Source organism: Carlito syrichta, unplaced genomic scaffold (genome assembly GCF_000164805.1).
Source record: "Carlito syrichta isolate Samal-C Ts95f unplaced genomic scaffold, Tarsius_syrichta-2.0.1 Scaffold303584, whole genome shotgun sequence".
Taxonomy (NCBI): domain Eukaryota; kingdom Metazoa; phylum Chordata; class Mammalia; order Primates; family Tarsiidae; genus Carlito; species Carlito syrichta.
In genome coordinates, this window is record NW_007247680.1 from 256,482 (window position 1) to 278,419 (window position 21,938).

Consider the following 21,938-nt stretch of genomic DNA (forward strand, 5'->3'; position numbering starts at 1 on the left):
GAACAATGCTGCGATAAACATACGTGTGCAGGTATCTTTTTTACAGAGTGATTTGTGTTCTTCAGGGTATATTCCCAGTAGGGGGATTGCAGGGTCATATGGAAGGTCAATTTTTTGAGCTTTTAGGAATCGCAACACTGCTTTCCACAGAGGTTGCACTAGTTTACACTCCCACCAACAGTGTAGAAGTGTTCCCTTTTCACCACACCCTCTCCAGCAGCTGTTATTTTTTGAGTTGTTGATAATTGCCATTCTGACTGGAGTTAGGTGGTATCTCAGTGTGGTTTTGATTTGCATCTCCCTGATGATTAGTGAGGTTGAGCATTTCTTCATGTGTTTGTTGGCTGCTCGAATGTCTTCTTTTGTGAAGTATCTGTTCATATCTTTTGCCCATTTTATAATTCTCCACATCATTTTATGACGCTAACATCACATTGATACCCAAGCCAGTTAAGATCCAACAAAGAGAATTATAGGCCAATATCTTTGATGAACATAGATGCCAAAATTCTCAACAAGATCCTAGCAGACCAGATTCAACAACACATCTCAAAAATCACCCATCACTACAAAGTATGCTTCATCCCCAGGATGCAAGTCTGGTTCAACATTCGTAAAACCATAAATGTAATTAAATACATCAACAGATGTCAAAACAAAAACCACATGATTATATTAATAGACACAGAAAAAGCTTTTGATAAAATCCAGCACCCCTTCTTGACAAAAACCTTCAAATACCTAGGCATAAGTGGAACATACCTCAAAATAATAAAAGCCATCTATAAGAAACCCGCAGCCAGCATACTCCTAACCAGACAAAAATTGGAACTATTTCCCCTTAAAACTGGAATGAAGACAAGGATACCAACTCCCCTCCCCCACCCCATTCAATATAGCTTTGGAAGTCCTGGCTAGAGCAATCAGAAAAGTGAGGGTGATCAGGGATATTCAAATAGGAAAAGAGGAAGTCAAGTTATCCCTCTTTTCAGATGACATGATTGTATACCTTGAAAACCCAAGAGCTGCTGTCAAAAGCCTCCTTGCACTGATAAAGGTCTTTGGCAAAGTCTCATGGTATAAAATAAATGTGCAAAAGACAATTGCATTTCTTTACACCAATAACCCAAGTAAAAAGCACAATCCCATTCACAATAACCACAAAAAAAAGAAATACCTTGGCATCTTCCTAACCAGAGATGTGAAAGGCCTTTACAATGAAAACTACAAAACACTGTTCAAAGAAATCAAAGATGACACAAACAAGTGGAAAAATATCCCATGCTCATGGATTGGAAGAATTACCATTGTGAAGATGTCCATCTTACCTAAGGCAATCTACAGATTTAAGGCAATACCCATCAAATTATCAGAAACCTTCTTCTCAGATTTAGAAAAAACAATACAGGAATTCTTATGGAAACGTAAATGACCAAGAATAGCCAGAACAATCCTCAGCCAAAAAAATAAAGCAGGAGGTATCACACTACCAGACTTTAAACTTTACTATAAATCTGCAATAATCAAAACAGCCTGGTATTGGTACAAGAACAGGCATATAGACCAATGGAATAGACCTGAGATTCCAGGAGCAAAACCTTAATTTCTGAACCAACTCATTTTCGACAAAGCCTCCACCACCTACCACTGGGGAGATGAGAGCCTATTCAGTAAATGGTGCCGGGAAGACTGGCTGACCACATGAAGAAGATTGAACCAGGACCCCTATGTATCCCCATACACAAAAATTAACTCTACATGGATCAGAGACCTAAATGTAAAACCTCAAACCATAAGAACCTTAGAAAATGCAGGTGACACCGTTATGGAAGTTGGAACTGGAACCAATTCCTGAGCATAACCCAAAATGCACAGGCCATAAGAGGTAAGATAGACAAGTGGTTCTTACTTAAACTCACAAGCTTCTGCAAAGCCAAAGAAACCATCAAGAGAGCAGGGAGACAGCCCACAGACTGGGGGAAAAATATTTCCCAATTCCATGTCTGACAAAGGCCTAACATCAAGGATCTACAAGGAACTCATAGGTGATGAAAAGAAAAAAACAAACAGCCCCATTACAGTGTGGTCAAAAGATATGAGTACATAGTTCTCAAAAGAAGATATTCAAGCAGCTAACAGATACATGAAAAATTTTCAGCCTTACTAGTCATCAAGGAAATGCAAATTAAAACTACATTGAGATACCACCTAACTCCAGTCAGAATGGCCATCATCAATAACTCAAAAAATAACAGATGATGGAGAGGATATGGCTAAAAGGCAACACTTCTGCACTGTTGGTGGGAGTGTAAACTAGTACAGCCTCTGTGGAAATCAGTTTGGCGATTCCTACAAGTTCTAAAAATTGACCTTCCATATGACCCCACAATCCCCCTTCTGGGAATATACCCAGAAGAACTGTATAAAAATGATACCTGCACACATGTTTATGACAACATTGTTCACAATAGCAAGATCACGGAACCAACCATGCCGTCCATCCAAAGAGAACTAGATTTTAAAAATGTGGTACATATACACAATGGAATATTATGCAGCCATAAAGAAGATCAAAATCATGAATTTCATAGCAACCTGGATGTAATTAGAGTTTATAATACTGAGTAATCTTTCACAGAAACAAAAATCTGAGTATCACATGTTGTCTCTCATAAGTGAACCTTGAACAACTACCATAATACTATAAGAAAAGAATTGACAATGGCAGGAAACTACGGGGGTGGCACAGGGAGGGGCAGGGAGGTGGGATTAATGGTAGTCAATATCTGCCTGGGGAAGGAGGGGGCCACACCTCATCAACAAGGGTAACAACACAATGAATATTTGTATATCTAACCCTTAATTGTACCCTACAATTTTAAAATAAAAAATATATAATAAAAAATAAAAATAAAAGATATTTAATTTAATATTTTTATTTTTATTGCCAACTTATTTATTTATTTATTTACTTTTTAGTTGGAGTCTTACTCTGTCACCCAGGCTGGAGTGCAGTGGCACACTCACAGCCACTGCAGCCTTGACCTGCTGGGCTTAGGTGATCCTTCCACTATTACCAACTTTTAAAATCCTGATCAGTGTATAAGAAGCTTAAATCAGTGGACAGTTATAATTTTTATAAAATTATATTTTTGAGAAATTAGGGTTCTGCATATGTTTTTAATTTCACAAGTTGCATATGTGAAAAAGAGTAATCCTTTTTTCCAGGTGATGGCTTATGCTGCAACTGCCAGCATCGCTACTCTTCTGTGAGCTCCTACAAGGAACCAGGCTAAACTACATGCATTATTTCAGCTAAGCCTCACAACAGTCCATCATGATAGATACTTGTTTTGTTATACAGATGGAAAAAAACTGGAGCTAACCCAAAAGGTATAAAGATAGGAATTCTAAACTTGGATAACCCATAAGTTTTCTATTATATCATGTTGCCTTATCCTAATAAATCCATTCTTGGACATCATCAGATGATGACTTCAAGGGAATATGACAAAGAATGTAAATATCCTATCTGTAGCCACGTTAGTTCTTATTAATAATCAGCAACAAGAGTTGCAACCTTTTTGGCATCAGGGGCCAGTTTTGTGGAAGACCATTTTTCCACGGCAGAGGGGAGGATCATTGGTCATCAGGCATTAGATTCTCATAAGGAGTGTACAGCTTAGATATTTCACATGTACAGTTCACAATAAAGTTTGTGCTCCTATGATTATCTGACGCAACCACTGATCTGACAGAAGGAAGAGCTCTGCTCTCCCACCACTCACTTCCTGCTGTGCGGCCTGGTTCTTAGTAGGCCATGGACTGGTATCGGTCCACAGCCCAGGGGTTGAGGACCCCTGCTCTAGATCACTGACTCTGCTAGGTATTGCTCATGGTATTGAGTTTCTTAAGATTGAATTTTAGAGTTGCTTTTTCCTCCTAACTCCACATATGAGCCCTTCATTTCATTCTTTTGCTCTCTACTTTTCTGTTTATTCTATGTCATGATCACTCTAATTGCAAAATATGGAAACTTTTAGTTAACTTTTAGCTAATCATCTTATTCTAAGAGCATCTCTGATTTCACTTTGGCTTATTTCATTCCAGCCATTTATTCACGTTAGTGTACATGTATTTGCTTATGTATGCACACATATTAGTATATCCTCATATATGCGCAAGTGAACTGGGAAAGACTTAAATTATAATCAATTTTTGTATTTCTAAGCAATATTATATCTCCCCTTATTTTGTTTTCTTTTAAGTCAAAGTCTCACTTCATTGCCCAGGCTGGAGTGCAGTGGTACAATAATGCAGCCTCATCCTTTTGGGCTCAGGCAATCCTCCTGCCTTAGCCTCCCAAGTAGTTGGGACTACAGGCGCATACCACCATGTCCAGCTTTTTTTTTTTTTTTTTGGAGAGACAAGGTCTCAAACTCCTCTGTTCAAACTGTCCTCCCCCTCAGCCTCCCAAAGTGCTGGGATTACAGGCATGAGTTACTGCACCTGGCTGTATCTTCACTTTTAAAAGTCAATTAATTAGCTCTTTGGTCAGCCACATGAGTACTGTACATGAATTGTCTCTGCCTCTAACTCTGAAGGACCAAGGACTGTGAAAAATTCTCAGACCCCTGCTGCCTGGGAAATATACTCAATTTAGACAGCATAAACTGTATGTTCCAGTTTGAAAATGCCATGCCATTTTACTAAGCCAATGCCTCTTTGGTTGATTTAGAAAAGAAGTTCTAAAAATAAAATACTCATCATAAATAAGTCTACTTATATTTGTATTCAGAAATAATCATTTTGGTTATCTTTTGTAGACAAAGGTTCATTTACATAGGACTTTATCTGGGAAAAAGCTCTATAACTTTTATTGTAGCTTGCAAGACTTTGAACTGCACTGCTGTCTGTGGTTCTGGAAGGTTTGTCTGCCTCCTTCTACTGGTAATTCTTACCAGATTTCTTGCTGATTGTTGGTTGACTTGCCAGAGCTTGAGTGATGTCTTCTGCTTCATCCCGCTGTGCATCTTGCAGGAAAGCAGATGCTCTTGATCATTTGTGTAATCTGAATCCTGTTATTTCCAGTAAACTCAGTTGGATTTCTGGGATGAAAGTTGGAGCAGTCTTGTTGAAAAACTAGGATGAGAGATGAGAGGTTTGCTGAAAAATAGAACAGACATTTTTTTGTAGGTTAATTTGTCTCTTTTACTTGACTTTTAGTTTAATTACGTCTTTGCAGTTTTAAGTATAACGCATTATTTTTTCAGATTCATTTATTTTGACTGCATCAGTAATGCCATTGCAAGGCTACATGGCAGAGAGTTATGGTGCGATGCTATAGGCAGTTGTTCATAATCCCTTCATTTTAAACCTATATTCAGCTGTTTTTCCCCCCCTAGAAAGTAAGTCATTTTAATTTTCAAACTGTCTCTCTCTCTCTCTTTTCTCTTAACAATTTTTGGGGATCTTGTACACACCCTATTCAAAATGAGGGTTTGGCTATAAATAGGTTAAAATATAGTATGAGATATACAGCTTCTCTTTTTTTAACATTTTATTTTTTTCTCCCATGTTCTGTGTATATATCCCACATTTATTGTCTGTATCACTGGTTCCATTTCTGTAGGAAAAGACTTCTTTTCTAATTGTGTTTGGTCTCTTTTATTTCTCTATTACTACCTTCCCAGTCTCCTACCCATTTTAAAATCATTAGTTGAAAATCTTCTTTGCTGAGAACAGAAAAATATCCATTTCTAAAATTTCCATTTTTCCATCTCATAAATGTACTTTAGGAATGATCTTATGGTGCATTCTAATGTTTTCAAGATAACAGGTGTTCTTTTGTTTATTTATCTTTGATAGCTACTTCCATTTTTCATCAGCAATTTATATCATTTTTTCTAGTTTAATTTTTCTACTCAGTGCCTGACTCTTTAGTAATATATGTTTACTTTTTTGTTTCAGTATTCACCTGAATAGAGAGACCTTGTCATGGGTAGATAGTGTTTGAGATTTCCAACTGGATACGGGCATTGTTTTTGAAGAATTTTGAAGTATATTATTGGAGTTGAGTTGGAATTGGGAAGAATTTTGAAGTATATTATTGGAGTTGAGTTGGAATTGGGAAGGCTCAAGTATATTGCCTTCTCCCTTTGCATTGAGAGATACCATATAAGTGCACACTTGCAGGTTACCCTGGCAGAAATAACCAACTTTAGCTAATTGGATGCTAACAAAAATGACTAGGATCCATACCAGTACATTTACAGTATTCGATAAAGCAGGAGTATTAAGCAATGTTGGGTAAAGCTATGTTGGTTAAAGAAGAGTAAGTTCCCAACTTAGCCCAGTTAAGTTTTAAGATACTTCTTATAACAGTAAAAGACACTTGTAACTTTTCCTTTCCCTCCTTTGTATTTTCATGCTGTGTCTTCCTACCCTGTAATAAAAACTCTGTTTAAGAATATAAATGATCGCTTATTCACTCTTTCACTTGTCAACTCAAATATATGTTAAATAATAAAATGAATTCATTAACTCTCCATTCATATGCTGAATGAGGTTATATGTTCTTGAAGCAAAATAGGTAGTCCCTTTCCAGACCCTTAAATATAGTATCAGGGTTCAGAAATGTTGTCATCCTAGAAAAATTTTACTGCTAATACCTGTGGTAACTTTCCATCTCTCAGAACACTGTCTGAGATCACAGATACTATATTTAGATCAGGTGTCACTATACATGAAGACAGTTATTAGAGATGTTTTAGAAATACAGCCTATTTCTGAGTTGAAAAACTGAATCCACCTGTTGTGTGGTTGACCTGGCAAGAGTCAGTGGATTGGTCTGTTAGCATGTTTACCACGTATTAGGGGTTTGCTGCTAAAACAGAGAGAAGTAAAAATTGGAGAAAATCTCTAGTGAAAAGAACTTCTCTATATTATCTCAATGTTGAAAAACAAAACAAAACCTTTGAGAGTCAGTGGATTAGTCTGTTAATATGTTTACGATGCATTAGGGGGTTTGCTGCTAAAACAGAGAGAAGTAAAAATCGGAGAAAATCTATAATGAAAAGAAATTCTCTATATTATCTCAATGTTGAAAAACAAAACAAAATCGTTGGTTACATGCTGAGAAATAAGAATAAATTTCTGTCTTCAGGAAATATTTAGTTTTTAAATTCAGCATAAAAATGCCCATATTGGCTTGTAAAATTTGGGTTTTATTTAACATAAAAATGTTCATATTGACTTTGATTGGCCCATATTGGCTTTGAAGTCACTTGAAGTTGACTCACTCAGCAAGCTCACTTCCTTGGCAGATCAGTATCCAGCCTACCCAAGGTATGCATTTCAAAGGTTTCTGAGAATTCTGAGAAATCTTACTATCTTTTTTAGTCACCTGTTTAGTGTTTTATTTTTCTTGCAGTCAAGAATATCTTCTCATTTGTATCTAAATATTTTCTGGATTTTATACTCAAGTTTAATTTTATACCGAATTTTAATTCTGTTTAAATAAGAAAATAGCCAGTTAATTGTTTTCTTTTCCATGCCTGTAATGAAATTTTGAAAATGATCCTTGAGTTCTTTTTTCTCTTTTTCTTTACTTATAATTTTGTATAATCTTTTATTTAGCAACTATTTTTTAAACACTAGCCATTTATTGAGACTTCATTGTTTCGTACTGGGGACGGATGACAAGATACCAGAACAGAGTCTCTGACCTCACAGAGCCCACTGTATGACAGAGAAACGTGCTCACTGAAACCAAGTATAATAAGTGTTGGCGAGCGTGATGATCATTCTGGGCCAGGTATTCGTAGAAGAGGTTAGGGCTGGCCAGGCGTGATGGTTCAGCCTATAATCCCAGCACTTTGGGAAGCCAAGGCGAGTGGATTGCCTGAGGCCGTAGATTCAAGACCAGCCTGGGCAACTTGGCGAGACCTCATCTCCACAATTTAAAAAAAAGAAAAATTTGCCGGGCTTGGTAGTGCATGCCTGTGGTTTTGGCAGCTTGAAAGGCTGAGGCAGAAGTTTCACCGGAGCCCAGCAGGTCCATGCTGGGGTGGCCATGAGCATGCTACTGCACTCCAGCCTGGGTGATGGAGTGCTACTCCAACTCAGAAAAAAAGAGAAAAGGTTAGGGCTATTTTTAAACTCTGGTTTTCTATCATTTGCTCTCTTAAGCAAGTATCTGCTGGGAAAATCTTCACCCTTTTAGAGTCTCTTAAATTATATTCTTAAACACTATTTTCCATATATCTAATCATTTACTAAATTTTGTAGAAAATGCACTCAACTCGTTTATACTCGGTTCATATTTTTGGGGATTAAGTAATATCTTTTGAGCATTAACATGTATGTTTGCGTTTTGCATCTCACACTTCCATAAATGCAACTTTCTTTTTTTACACAAGCCGAGTCCTGAATAAAAGTCCAAGCAGAAATGTTTGCATATAGCCCCACAGGAATAAATGCCACAAATCTATGTTTGTGCATCCCAGGGCATATGTGTAGAGCCCAGAATTCCCCCTTGGTTGCTGGTTACATTTCTCAGGGTTAACACACCATAGAATCCTTTAGAACAGCCATAGTTGTAAAAATGGAAAGGTGTCTTTTGGGAATAGATAAATGTAGGTTGTTTTGCCTAGGTAAAGAGCTGATATTTCTGCATACAGTTATATTTTATATCTGCCAGAATCAAGGATGTAGCCAGTCATGTGACCAGGAGATCTGAAAGAGCACATAGGTGTGGCTAACCTCTCCATTGCAGAAATTTGCTCCAAATAACAAAGGTATATTACTTTTCAGATGAAGCATCCCTCAGAAAATGGGAAATTCCTCTGAACCCCACATCTTAGAATATACATGATAAAGCTCCCCCATGCCAGGTGGCAACTGTTTAATTCTTTCTCTTTTTATATAGTACAAATGACCTGTAATGGAGGCATCTGTTTTTGTTTTGTTTTAAGTTTCGATACACAATCTCACTCTATTGCAGTGGTACAATCATAGATCACTGTAACCTTGAACTCCTGGTATCAAGTGATCTTCCTGCCTTAGCCTCCTGAGTAGCTGGGTCTACAAGCATATTCTACTACTCCTGACTTTTAAAAATGTTATGTTATCTAGAAACTGGTTCTTACTGTTTTACCCAGGCTGCTCTTGAACTCCTAACCTCAAGCAGTCCTCCCACCTTGGCCTCTCAAAGTGCTGAGATTACAGATGTGGGCTATTGCACCCAGCCAAATGTGTCTTACTTCCCCCCCTCTCAAAATTTATTTTTAAATAGAGTATTTAGAATCTAAAGAAGGACATGAAAGACTTGATGTAAGAAGGTATATCTTCAAACCTTCCCTGGTTTTGGTTTCTTTTTTCCTTTCCGTTAGTAGTTCAACAGAACATGTGGGAATCAGCTGCACACTGAGACTTATATGGCTCTGGCTGTAAGATTGAAGAAAGGTTACATGAATTCATTCCTTCCTACCACAGGCTCCACAGGGGTACTTCCTGGAGATGACACTGAAGAGGGAGTATGTCATAAACAAAGCTGGGGCTTCTGAGAAGACCACAATTCTGAAACAGAGGAGGAGCAGGACATTGAATCACACTGATGTTCACCATGAGTGTTCCTAGAGCATTTTTCCTATAGGACAGTCACTTTCTCCTGATTTGTCCTCCTTGGGACGATGGTCAGAGGACCTCTTTTCATAGGATAATTAATTACTGTCTTTTTACTAGAAATAAAAAAAAAAAGAAAGCATTTGATTTTATGGTATACTCCAAAAAAAAGTTTGTTGAACGAACAAAAAGGAATGTTCATAATAATATTCAACATTTATATTGTTTGCCAGAATTTCCAGAAAACTTTCCTATGAGTAACCTCCCTTAATTAGTTCTCACAATAGCACAAGTTAGTATTACTATTCCCATTTTAAGTGAGAGAGATAAAGGTCACAGAAGCTTAGGAGTTGTCCAAGAGCCAAGCATGAACTCCAGTTTTCCTGCTTCAGCCTTCTTTATTTTCTGCTATTCTGACACCACAGGCCCCCAATGGCCCCGGCATAGGTTTATGTCTTTAACAAGTCATCACATTTTATTTTTGGAGTCTAGTTATTATGTCATGAGCATTGCATTCTTAGGTAAAAGAATGTATAAATCAATAAATGATCTTTTATGTTTCACTTCAGACACCGTTTTTCATCACCTTCAGCTCCTAAGCATAGCAGAAAACAGTTAGAAGATAGCCTTAGCCTTATTAACATAGGATTCGTTTTATCTTTTTAAATGAAAATACAGTAGAAGACTACATGAAGTTATTCATGCTCACATATGTTAAAACGTGATTAGTAATGTGCTGTTACTATTTTGAGCAAATTTGACTTTTTTGAGTTTACTTTGGGATAATATTTGACAATAGAAATTGTGAAAATATTTGGCAATATTACAAAGATAAGAAGCCATTGAAAACATCTTGAAGCCAGGTGTGGTGGCTCATGCCTATAATCCCAGCACTTTGGGAGGCTGAGGCAAGAGGTTTGCCTGAGCCTGTGGGTTCAAGACCAGCCTGGGCAACTTGTCAAGACCTCGTCTCTATAATAAATCAAAAAATTAGCAAGGCATGGTGGTGCATGCCTGTAGTTCCAGCTACTTGGAAGGCTGAGACAGAAGGATTGCCTGAGCCCAGCAGGTCAAGGCTGTGGTGGCAATGAGCAGCATGCCACTGTACTCCAGCCTGGGTGAGAGTGACACTCCATCTCAAAAAAATAAAAAAAAAAATCTTGAAATACAACATAGTGACTTTAAGAATAATGACAAGGTTATGATAATCTCATGTTTCTAAATATTTATATAATTTTGATGTTCAAAGGTTTCGAGACAGTAATAGAGTGCTCTGGTTTCATTTTGTATGCATGTTAATTAAGTGACTAACGTTTTTCCATGTTATATCTTGTGGCACTTATATACATTTAAACATAACTGAGAGATTGTGTTGGTACATACACTTCCGGTCTTTATTTGTACGCATAAACAGAAGATAGACTGGTGCCAGGAGTAGTGGTTCACGCCTGTAAAAATCCCAACACTTAAGGAGGCAGAGAAGAGAGGATTGCCTGAGCCCAGGAGTTCGAGACCAGTCTGGGCAACTTAGTGAGACCTCGTCTCTGCAATAAGTCAAAAAATTAGTTGGGCATGGTGGTGCACGTCTGTAGTCCCTACTACTTAGAAGGCTGAGACGGAAGGATTGCCTGAGCCCAGCAGGTTTTGCCACTGCACTCTAGCCTGAGCAACAGAGTAAGACTCCAACCCCAGAAAAAAGAAAAGAAAAGAAAAAAGTCTGGAGAATATAAAGTGTATCTCATTAAATCAAAGTTTTGAAATATGTTTTTTCACTAAAGTTTGAATCATAATATCAAAAATGAAGTTCCCTTAAGTTTATTTTAATTTAATTTGTTAATTTCAAAGTTTTGTTTGAATATAACTTTATTGGACATTCTTATACAATTATACAGTTTAGTATTCTTTTTATTTTAAATTTTATGTGCCTAAGAATAGGCAACCTCAAATATGGTACATTCCCATGTTTTCCAAGTGAGAAGAAACAAACAATGTCTTAAGCCAACTGAATATTTAAACATTTAGGAATGTGAACAAAATGATCAAGTGACTGTAATTGTTTCATTTACTAAACTCGTTATACATACATATGGAAAATAACATTAAAATATTTCTAAATAATGGGTTTTTTCCTACTCATATTTTTAAGAATCATTTTATTTAATATCTTTTAATACATTTTTGACTCTGTGACTACAGACACTTTTTGAATCATCTGTCTTACAGAGCATGTTTTCTTGCAGGGCTTTTGAACACCTTGCTGGTGCTGTCACAGGGAAGTGTGTCCCAAGCCACGTCTTTAGTGCATAGCATGGGGACAGCTGCTGTTTCATTTAGTATTTCTCTCTCTCTCTCTCTCTCTGTCTCTGTCTCTCTCTGTCTCTCTCTCCCTCCTCCCTACTACCTCCCCACTATCATCATCTATGTTTATCTATCATCTGTACTATCATCTGTCATCTGTGTGTCTATCTCTACCATCTATGTCTGTCTGTCATCTATCATCTATCGAACTATGATTATGTTCCTCCTAGCCTGCTTTTTAAAGTGATTTTTAAAGAGTCGTTGACATCAAACTCTTATAATCATACCAGTAATTGTTATTGCTAAATATTTACCTTTTATTTTCAGTGAATTCTCTCATGTGACCCTTAAAACATGGACACTAGGATAAATTGATGTTATTTCAAACTGACATGGCCTCCCCCTGTCTCTTCCACCTCAGCACAGTTCTTAGTTTTTCAGAATAATATAATTGAGAAACTTCACCATCATGCATGGAATTTTGTTAGTACTTTATTATAAGGTGACTCTCTGTTTGCTAAGGCATATTTTGGAGGAAGATTTGAAAGTTTATGCCACAACTCAAAAGAAATGTTCATCTCTCTGTTCTTTCTATATCACATGTTGATTTTCACATTTCTTTTATAAAGCTTTTCTGCATAATCAAAAAAATCAAACTTGGAATTCCTTCAGGCCAGTGGAAAAACCAAACTAAAGTGAAAAACTAAAACTAAAGTTAAAGCTAAATTTAAGCACTGGAGGCTGGGTCCCCATAGGGTGACACACCACCAAGCATACTGCCCTGGAAGGACAGTGGCCTTTTAGAGACAGTGGCCACTCTTCCTCCTGCTGGTTCACTTGCCTCCTGCAAACTGCAATTATAGCATCGCTCTAATACAGCTGTGGCTCTTGAAGAGTACAAAAGCACAATCGATGGATTGTTTCATGTGAATAACGAGCATATGTTATAAGAGGATTTAATGAGTTCCGGTGGTTGCTGGTACTTCAGGGGAGCTTGACACTTGTCTTTTCTCAGTAAATCGTGGCCCCATCCAAACAGAGTAGGGTGTTGTGTTTTCCTGCTGTCACCAACTTTTCCTATTGATTAAGCTTGTCTTTCACCAAGCTGGCCTTACTAAAGTACTTGAAACCACAGAAAGAGAGGTAGGACCTTTACTGCCTAAGAACACTGATTTAGTTATTTGGATCTCTCAACTTTTTACAAAGTATACATCTTCAATCTTTTGTCTTTTTCAGTCCTTCTCTATTAGTACTAGTGTTTTCAGTGCTGCCTGAATATTGTGGACAATGATAAAATTACTGTGTTAGCTGGTATTTCATTTCACAGTGTCTAAACTTGTTGTGTGTTCTGTTTCCAGGGCAAAGGTGTCCCTCCTAATATAGGTGTCCCTCCAGGAAGTTGTGGCTCAAAATTTCCAGTCTTTTATTAAATAGTTTAGTTGTGACATTGCTCTCTTCTTCCAAAGGTGGAGTAAGATGGTTTGTGATGGAATTAAGGATGTGAATGTGAATCCAGCCCAGGTGAAATTTTTCTTAAGGAAATGTGATGAGAAGAGGTCAAAATGCAAGACACCCTCGGTTTGATAGACACAATGTTGCAAAACAGAATAATCTTTAGGACTCATATAGATAGCCCTTTTCCTCTTCAAAGCATCTTACTAGCATTTAGTTAGTTAATTCTACCAACAACGCTGTGAGGTGGGTTTTTATTATCTTCATGTTCCTTATAAAGACACTGAGACAGAGCTGGAGTGAATGACTTGCCGAATGCCACCTGGGCTGTCCCTCCTTGTCTAGGTGTCTCTGTCCTCTCCTGTGAAATAACTCAACGCAAACCTATGCAAGTGTGGGGATTTCAGTGGTTCCCAGAAGCCTGTGTGATGCAAGTATCAAATGCCACTTGTTGCTCGTGAAAATACCTTGCCTCCTGATCCTGCAGCACTGAGGCTGCTTACAACAGCAATGCAGGGACTAAAAACTTGTAAACAGCTGTCGGGGGCTTGAGGCGGGTGGAGTGTAACAGAATAGGCTGCCAAATTCCTGACTGCCATATGTGCTGTGTAATACTTGTCATCTCAAGTGAGTCATTAAAAGGTTTCCCCTTAATGGGGCTTTGAAGTGCTGGGACAGCTTGAGCGCATCTATAAATTGCCACAAACAGCCCTCTGACTGAGTTAGCTAATTGCTTGCTCTTTGACTTATTAGGATCAACTGAGTTAAATAATTTGTCACATGTGTGGCTCATAATAAATAATGTGACTAGCCAGTTTGTGAGCTGTTTTGGTGATATATTGTGCCCCTTTTGGATGTTGTCACATGTAGCTAGCAAATGTGGGCTATTTTATCCATAGAACTATCATATCCCTGCAAAAAGAGTAAGTTCTGACAGGGTAATTGGGGGGAAAATTTTAAAAAAGAGTCTAGTTTCAAACAGATGTGTTCACTTCTTCAATCTTTCTGTGAAACATGAATCATCATTTTTCTTGGATATTAGGTACATAATGCAAGTCATAGGCGAAATAATTTAAATTGCAAGTATTGAATTAATTCTAGTTAATATGGACTGAGTTACTGCAGTTAAAATGTTACCTATTCCTTTGTGGAAATAAGAAAACCCTGCCGGCTAGCCTGGTGGATGTCCTCAACCCTGCTCAGCCTAGAAGTCCACCTGCTGTCTACTGTCAAAAGACAAAAGGTTGCCAGGCTCGGTGGCTCAGCCTGTAATTCCGTGCCTTTGGGAGGCTTAGGTGAGTGGATTGCCTGAGCCTGCAGGTTCAAGACCCGCTTGGGCAATTTGGCGAGACCTCATCTCGACAATAAATCAAAAATTAGCCGGGCGTGGTAGCGCGTGCCTGTAGTTCCAGCTACTTGGAAGGCTGAGGCGGAAGGTCAAGGCTGAGGTGGCCGGGAGCGGCCACTGCACTCTAGTTTGGGCGACAGAGTGAGACTCCAACTCCAAAAAAAAAAGAAGACAGAAGGTGGTAACTGGGAGAGACAGGACCATGGATGAGGGAGAGATTAATTTGTAAGTGATATCTTGGAAGGTAATTGTCCAGTCATGCGGGGGGGGGGGGGGGTGCAGAGGATGCTTTGTTAGTTAGAAATAGGTGCTTCGTTTGCCCCAGAAATAATCTGTTGCTTAAAGGTGCTCAGAGCATCACACAGAAAGAGAATGGTTCCAGCACATCTGGACTGACTGGTTTTGGTATCAGTATGATATATTTGTCCCCATTCAGGAGAAAAAAGATAGGAAAAGAAAGGCTAGTAGCTTGCCATATTGTTTTATTAATCTAGACTATGTTTTTGTAGAAAGTATTATTATGTAACTAGTGAGGAAAGAATGGAGCTATTTGTAAATTTTTTAAATGCCCTTACAGGAATACATCATAATTGACTTTCCTTATTATCAGCAGCAACAGTTTAGAACAGTAATTTTATTATATTTAGCATGGAATAAGTATGACCAAAACAAGAATCATTATTCTTTCATTTTATAAAATTGTTTGGTGAATCCTTGTACAATTTTATGGAAAAAGTAATTTCTGTAACAAAGGACAGAAGTCCAAGTTACCAAAGATTTCTTTCAGCTTTCCATTTCAGACAGCATCATTTATAATTATTTATTTGGTTGTCTTCCCCAAAGTACTCAGTTGAAATAATAATGGCCTTAACTAATATTTTCGTGGCAATTTTTAAAATTAAAATATTGCATTCTCTGTATATGTCACTTCAGAATTAATGTTCTTTAACTATTTTCTCTAATGACCCATTCTTTTTCTCCCTTTGAATAAATTTTCTTAGGGTTTAATATATCTCTATGCTTGCACATTATCACTGAGACAACAGGCAATAAAAATGCCAGAAAGTCTCAAATAGTGAGGCCAAAAAGTCACAAACAGGTCCCAGCTGGAGGGTCCCCAGCTTGATCTCCCTCCCCCCTCCCTTTTCCTGGCTAGCCTCTTTTAACCCTTGGCACTTTTAACTCTCTTTGTGGATGTTTGGAGTAATTAGATAGCAGTTTAAGTGTGTGGGGGCAGGGGTAGGGATATAGGTAGGTGTACTCAGTTTGGAAAGGAGAGGCATTTACTAACTAGGGAAAGCCACCCAAACCTGGATTTGTTTCATATGCAAAATAGTAAACCTCAGTCAGGCACAGTGGTTTATTCCTATAATCCCATCACTTTGGGAGGCCAATACAAGAGGATTGCTTGAGTCCAGGGGTTCAAGACCAGCCTAGGCAACATAGACCTTGTCTCTACAAAAAATTTAAAAATTAACCAGGTATATTGGCATATGCCTGTAGTCCCAGCTACTCAGGAGTCTGAGGTGGAAGGATTGCCTGAGTCTAGGAGGTCGAGGCTATACTGAGCCAGGATCATGCCTCTGCACTCCAGCCTGGGGGACAGAGTGAAACCCTGGCTCCTCTCCAAGAAAGTAACTATCTACAGCAAACCCAGACATTCGTCTAGCATTTGGAACAGGTGACGGTGCTAGTTCCCTGGGCTATGTTCGTGTTTATTTTCGCTTACAAAGCTAATTAGTTGATAAAATTGTATCATTTCTGCCTTCTGTGAGAAGTGATATAATGAAAAATAAAACTTTATTGTCTTGATATGGCTTAATTTAACTAATAGTGTGTGCTTTGTATGTTTTGCACTTGTTTTGAATACTATTTCTAAATGGCTTCTTAAACTTCATAGGTGTGTCTTGGGTGTAACAAAAATAATTATTCACTTAAAGAGTATGTGTAAGGAAGAGTGTATTTCAAGATAGTTATCTCAAAGTAAGGGCAGAATGTGCTGAGGCTGTATTCACACAGCCAGTCTGGGGCCTCCTGAATCACAAGCAAAGAGCCACTGATAATTTTACTGGGATTGTTTTCAGCTGTGCTTTGTATGTGTGTGGGTATTTGGGCAGGAGGGGAGATTGAGATTGGGGGTTGGTTGGTACAGGTATATATCCTGCTTCTAAGGGTTGGGTACATCATTGTTGCTGAAAGAACAGGCTAGATGAAGTGTCCAGCCTTGACTTTTTTCCCAGAAGAGCTTATGGAATGGATGTCCTGGTTTTCTTATTCATCGTCCGATAACTTAGCTATCATCGCTATGTGCAGTTCTCTGTACAAGCCTACCATTCCAATCACAGAGTGTCATCCAGCACTGAGGAGCAAGAAGGGCTAGAGAGAAACCAGTCTTGATTTCACGGCTTGTTCCTGAGGAAAAACTGCACTAAAGTCTTCCAACTCAAATGCCACAGATGGGCATACTGGCAGGCACCAGCCTTGTGGATCGTGTCATGGCCTTGTCTTTGCCTCCACCCAGGAAAGAAGTGCCAGGCAGAACCCAGGTGGGAGCAAGTCCCTTTCTGAGGGGCAGTGGCAGCAGACAAGTGTTTTCAGAGCTGCCTCACCTGTACCTTCCCTGCAGCAGAAAAATGCCTTCAAGGCATGCAGGGCTCTTTGGCTACCTGCTCCTATCCAGAGTGTGCAAAACTGCTTATGGCAATGGCACATCCGGAAGAGGAGCTGGGGAGCAGTGGGACAAGATGTCCCTGTTCTTAGCAAGTCTTCCCCAGAGTGTGAAGGGAAACTCCTGCTAAACATGCCTTTTTGGCATGTGATCTCAGGCACTGGGTTCTGTACTGATTTCTTTTTCTGCAGATCCTTGGCTTGTTTTTTTTTTTTAAGACACTGAAAGTGTTTTTCTGCCTATAAGCATTTCTTTCTACTCTCCCCCCTTGCTGAGAAGCAGGGGTAAAATGGTCTCAGATTTTTCATTTTTCCTAACATAGTCAGAAGCTTACTACCTGAACATCTAAAAGCTGTGAGTGTCACACCAATTAACATTTCTGTATACCTAAATAGTAGACATATGCCAGGGAGCAAGACCTTTACAGCCCTTCAGCCACACCAAAAATGAGTCTGAAGTCATTGATGTTAAAAGAATGACACCATGCCAGCCTTTTCTTTGCCTTATAAACTGTCTATCAGCCTCAAATTAGAGCACTGTAGAGAAGCATACCCGAACCATACCAGCTCCTCCTTGCAATGCACCTGTCTAGATTGGGACTTATGCCTTTGACTTTTATTTAGAGATCAAATTAAAAAACAAAAAGCAACAATTTGCAAATAAACCATTGAAAACTTTCCTATTCGTGTTACTCAGTGTCCATGTATGTGTCCTCATGCACCTAGTGCAGGGAAAAGTCTTTCTGAAGAACTAGTGTTTCTCTTATCTAAGTAGCATGAGCGATATAGCCCTGCAGGACTTCCCTCTTCTTCAGGTGCCTTATCTGCTTAGAGAGTAAGAGAAGCTTGGTACTCATGAGCTTTAACCATCTTGCCCAAAGCCCTGGTGCATATCTCCACTGTCACAGGTTTCAGATCTGTGTGTTAATATTTCTTTTACACTTTATTATTTCAGTTGTAGGTCTTCACATTGTCAGATATCTTAAATCACTTTTATAAGGAAAGTGGATATAAATTATGAATAATTAATTTAAAATGAACATACAGGCTGGGCATTGTAGCTCAAGCCTATAATCCCAGCACTTTGGGACCACTGGGGCAAGGGGATTGCCTGAGTCTGCAGGTTTGAGACCAACCTGGGCAACATGGTGAGACCTTGTGTCTACAATAAATCAAAAAATTAGCTGGGTGTGGTAGCACATGCCTGTAGTTCCAGCTACTTGGAAGGCTAAGGCGGAAGGATCTCCTAAGCCCAGCAGGTCGAGGCTGTGATGGCCAGGAGCATGCCACTGCACTCCAACAGAGTGAGACTACAACTCAAAATAAATAAATAAATAAACATAATCTTTTTTTCCGATTTCAAATACTATACAAATAGTGCTTTATAAGAGTATAAGTTATATAGCTACTTTACCTGGATATTGAATCCCTTAATTCACAATTATACATAATCTATTCTGCACATTCTGGAGTTACTAAGCATTGATTTGTAACATTTGTAGCTCAGAAAGATCCTTAAACTTGAATTCAGAGATTTAGGATGAATTCCAACTCTGCTTCTTTTGATACTCTGAGGTAAAATTTGTCATCTGTAAAATGCTTAAATGCAAATATTAAAAATTATTAAATTAACTAAGGAATGTAGAAATGCCTACCTCAGTGCCCTGCAAAATAATAGCCCTTAATTTCCTTTCATGCATTTTTTTGCTCCCTGGGTTAGAGGAAATCTTGAAATGTACTCAGTCTGCTGCTGTTGTCTTGCTTGGGTCATCTGTGCATTCATTCATACTTACTTCATCAGTATAGGAAACTAGTTCCCAGGTTACCTGATTAACCATTTAGAATGGACTGGTGAATAAATGTAGTAAGTTAATGTCTATGATGGCAGAACAGCTGTTGAGATGGAAAGATAACATTTAGGAGCCTCCCTTGCCAGAACACCTATCCACAGACGAATGGCAGCTGCAAATAACATGACAGTATATTCCCTACACCTCTAAAAGTCCTTTCTTCTGTTACCAGTAGTACTGAATGTGAGTTTTATTTATCATTTCAGCTCTTAGCCTGTTTTAACTTTTATTCTGATTTGTTTTCTCAAACTTTTTACTGATTTATTTTTATTAAACACTTTAGCCATGATTATGAATAATTCAAAATTCCTCAAGCAACAGAGGGAAATTTCCCCTTCTCTCCCTGTCATCTAACATGTTCCTTCTCTCCCTGTCATCTCTACTTGTTCCTAGAGATCTCTGTAGCAGGACTTTGCCACTCAATATGCAGGGAGCTTTCAAGGTTCCAGTTTTTGGCTGGGTGAGTGCCACTAAGTTGGCAGGTGTTACAATATAAAGTGTTCTGGCGATCTGTGCCCACGGTTTGGTAAAATAGATGAATGCATTCTAGATTTGTCAAAATTATTTTTGTCTGTATTTGCCTGCAAACTCTATCAAATTTGAGAAAGCAGGATTTGTCAGGCATAACCTTACTGACACCTTTTAAAACTCATGCCTAATTAGTTGTATTTCCCTGTATCAGTATAAGTAAAATATGTCTCAGTTAACATTTTACAAAGGGGAAAAAGCCTATTTTATTAAAAAAAAAAAAAATTTTATGAGACTCATTTATCGATGTTTTAAAGTAATCCTTAGTTGACTCTATTAGCACCTCCTTTAAGAAAATGCAATATGTGAACATTTTAACTTTAAAAATTGTCACAATTTTTCAAGTTCAAAGTAATTTTTCCATTTATTTAAAATTTACTGAAATTAATGGCAAGAAGGGAACAAAAAGAATTTTTGTCAATTTTTGTAAGTAAATTGGAATTTTTGTAAGTAAATTGGAAAATGTAGCTAAATATATCCACTCAGTTTGTTAGGACCATATTTTTTGCATAAATGAAAAGACAACACTGATTCTTTTAACTGTTTTTGTTGTTAATTAAAAAGTTAACAAAACAATCAATGTTTTATAAACTAAGAAGTAGATTTATGTTATAATTCACTGAGTGTGGCTGTGTTGGGTGTTTTTCCTTCCTGGAAAGGACTTGAGCAACTCATACTGCCCTTGCTGTATGTGTTGCCCTTAGGGAAATAGAGGTATCCTGGGGGCTCCTATACCCCCACAGGTTCAGCAGCCTCTGCTTGCTTAGCAGGCCTTCTCCTATTTTCTGGGATGGTGACATTGTAATATAGCCCAGGGTTCTTAACCAAACACAGCTCATGCATTACCTTTTCCAAAACTGAAAATACAGCCTGTATATTATAATTACTAAATAGTTAAAAGCTTAAATATGGGCAACCCCCTTGGGTCTCCTCCCACTGTGGGAGCGTTTCTGTCCTCTCAGTAAATCCTGCTTTCTCAAAAAATAAAATAAATTTTAAAAAGCTAAATTTTTTCTTGGTCTCAGCAGATTTAATTGTTGAACTTCAATAAGCACTTCAGAGTGGCCCCTTGAACTAGTTGCGGTCAGGAACTAGTTGCCTGCCCTTCAGTAAACAGAAAACCAAACCAAATGATTAGCAGCAGTATTAGCTCATACTACCTGCTTTCTATATGGCACTCAGTAGCTCCAACCACTTAACATTTGTAAGCCTTTTTTCCCCTCTGTAATGTAAACTTTGTGAGGCTGAGGCCTTTTTAAAATGCATACCCTTCACTAAGTAAGGTTGATACAATAAAATCTTTGTTCTCTTCAGCATTGCAGATTCATATATGTATATACACACATGCACTGTCTAATATTTATCTGGTCTGGAATAAGCATTAATCTTTAATTACTATATAAACATTTTAAACAGGTGTGGAATAACTGCACTCTCAAAAATGCAGTGTTTATCTCCTGGCTGCCTGATGGCATCAGCCCCACTGCTTGACAGCCTTCAGCTCCTTGCACTGGAGGTGGGAACAGAGAGGCGGTGGGTAAAGGGCAAAGAAATGTCCAAATCCCACATGAATCAGAAGTTTCTAGTTATAAATTATGTACCACCATAACATCCTTTACCACAGCTTGCCAGGAATTGAGTTTGGGGCAGTTTGTAGTAGAAAAATGTATTTTTCTATGTTTGTGGGGGCTGGGGTATTGGGGGTCGTGTATACATCCATGCATTTTTCTTGTGTGGATTGTACACTCTCAGTCATCTTTTCTCAGGCTGTGTGCAGAGTCTGTGGTGTGAGGAGATATAAAGCAGCATTTTTCTAACTGCCTTTGAAAACAATGAGGGCTCTGTTAACAAGAGCCCAAACCTCTTCAGACCGCCTTGCTGGGTGGAATGACTAGTGGAGCCCAGGTTCAAAGCCAGTGGCCTCCAAGCGCTTTTATTCAAATTATTTTTGCTTCTCTAACTTTTTCTTTCTTTCTTTCTCTTTCTTTCTTTCTTTCTTTCTTTCTTTCTTTCTTTCTTTCTTTCTTTCTTTCTTTCTTTCTTTCTTTCTTTCTTTCCTTCTTTCCTTCCTTCCTTCCTTCCTTCCTTCCTTCCTTCCTTCCTTCCTTCCTTCCTTCTTTCTTTCTTTCTTTCCTTCTTTCTTTCTTTCCTTCTTTCTTCCTTTCTTCCTT

At 38.3% G+C, this 21,938-nt stretch overlaps 1 protein-coding gene across 1 annotated transcript in view; it reads left to right on the forward strand.

Annotated features, from left to right (window-relative positions):
* Positions 1–21,938, forward strand: part of LOC103261063 (GDP-mannose 4,6 dehydratase-like) — a 261,513-nt gene that overhangs the window by 94,840 nt on the left and 144,735 nt on the right. The window lies entirely within an intron of this gene.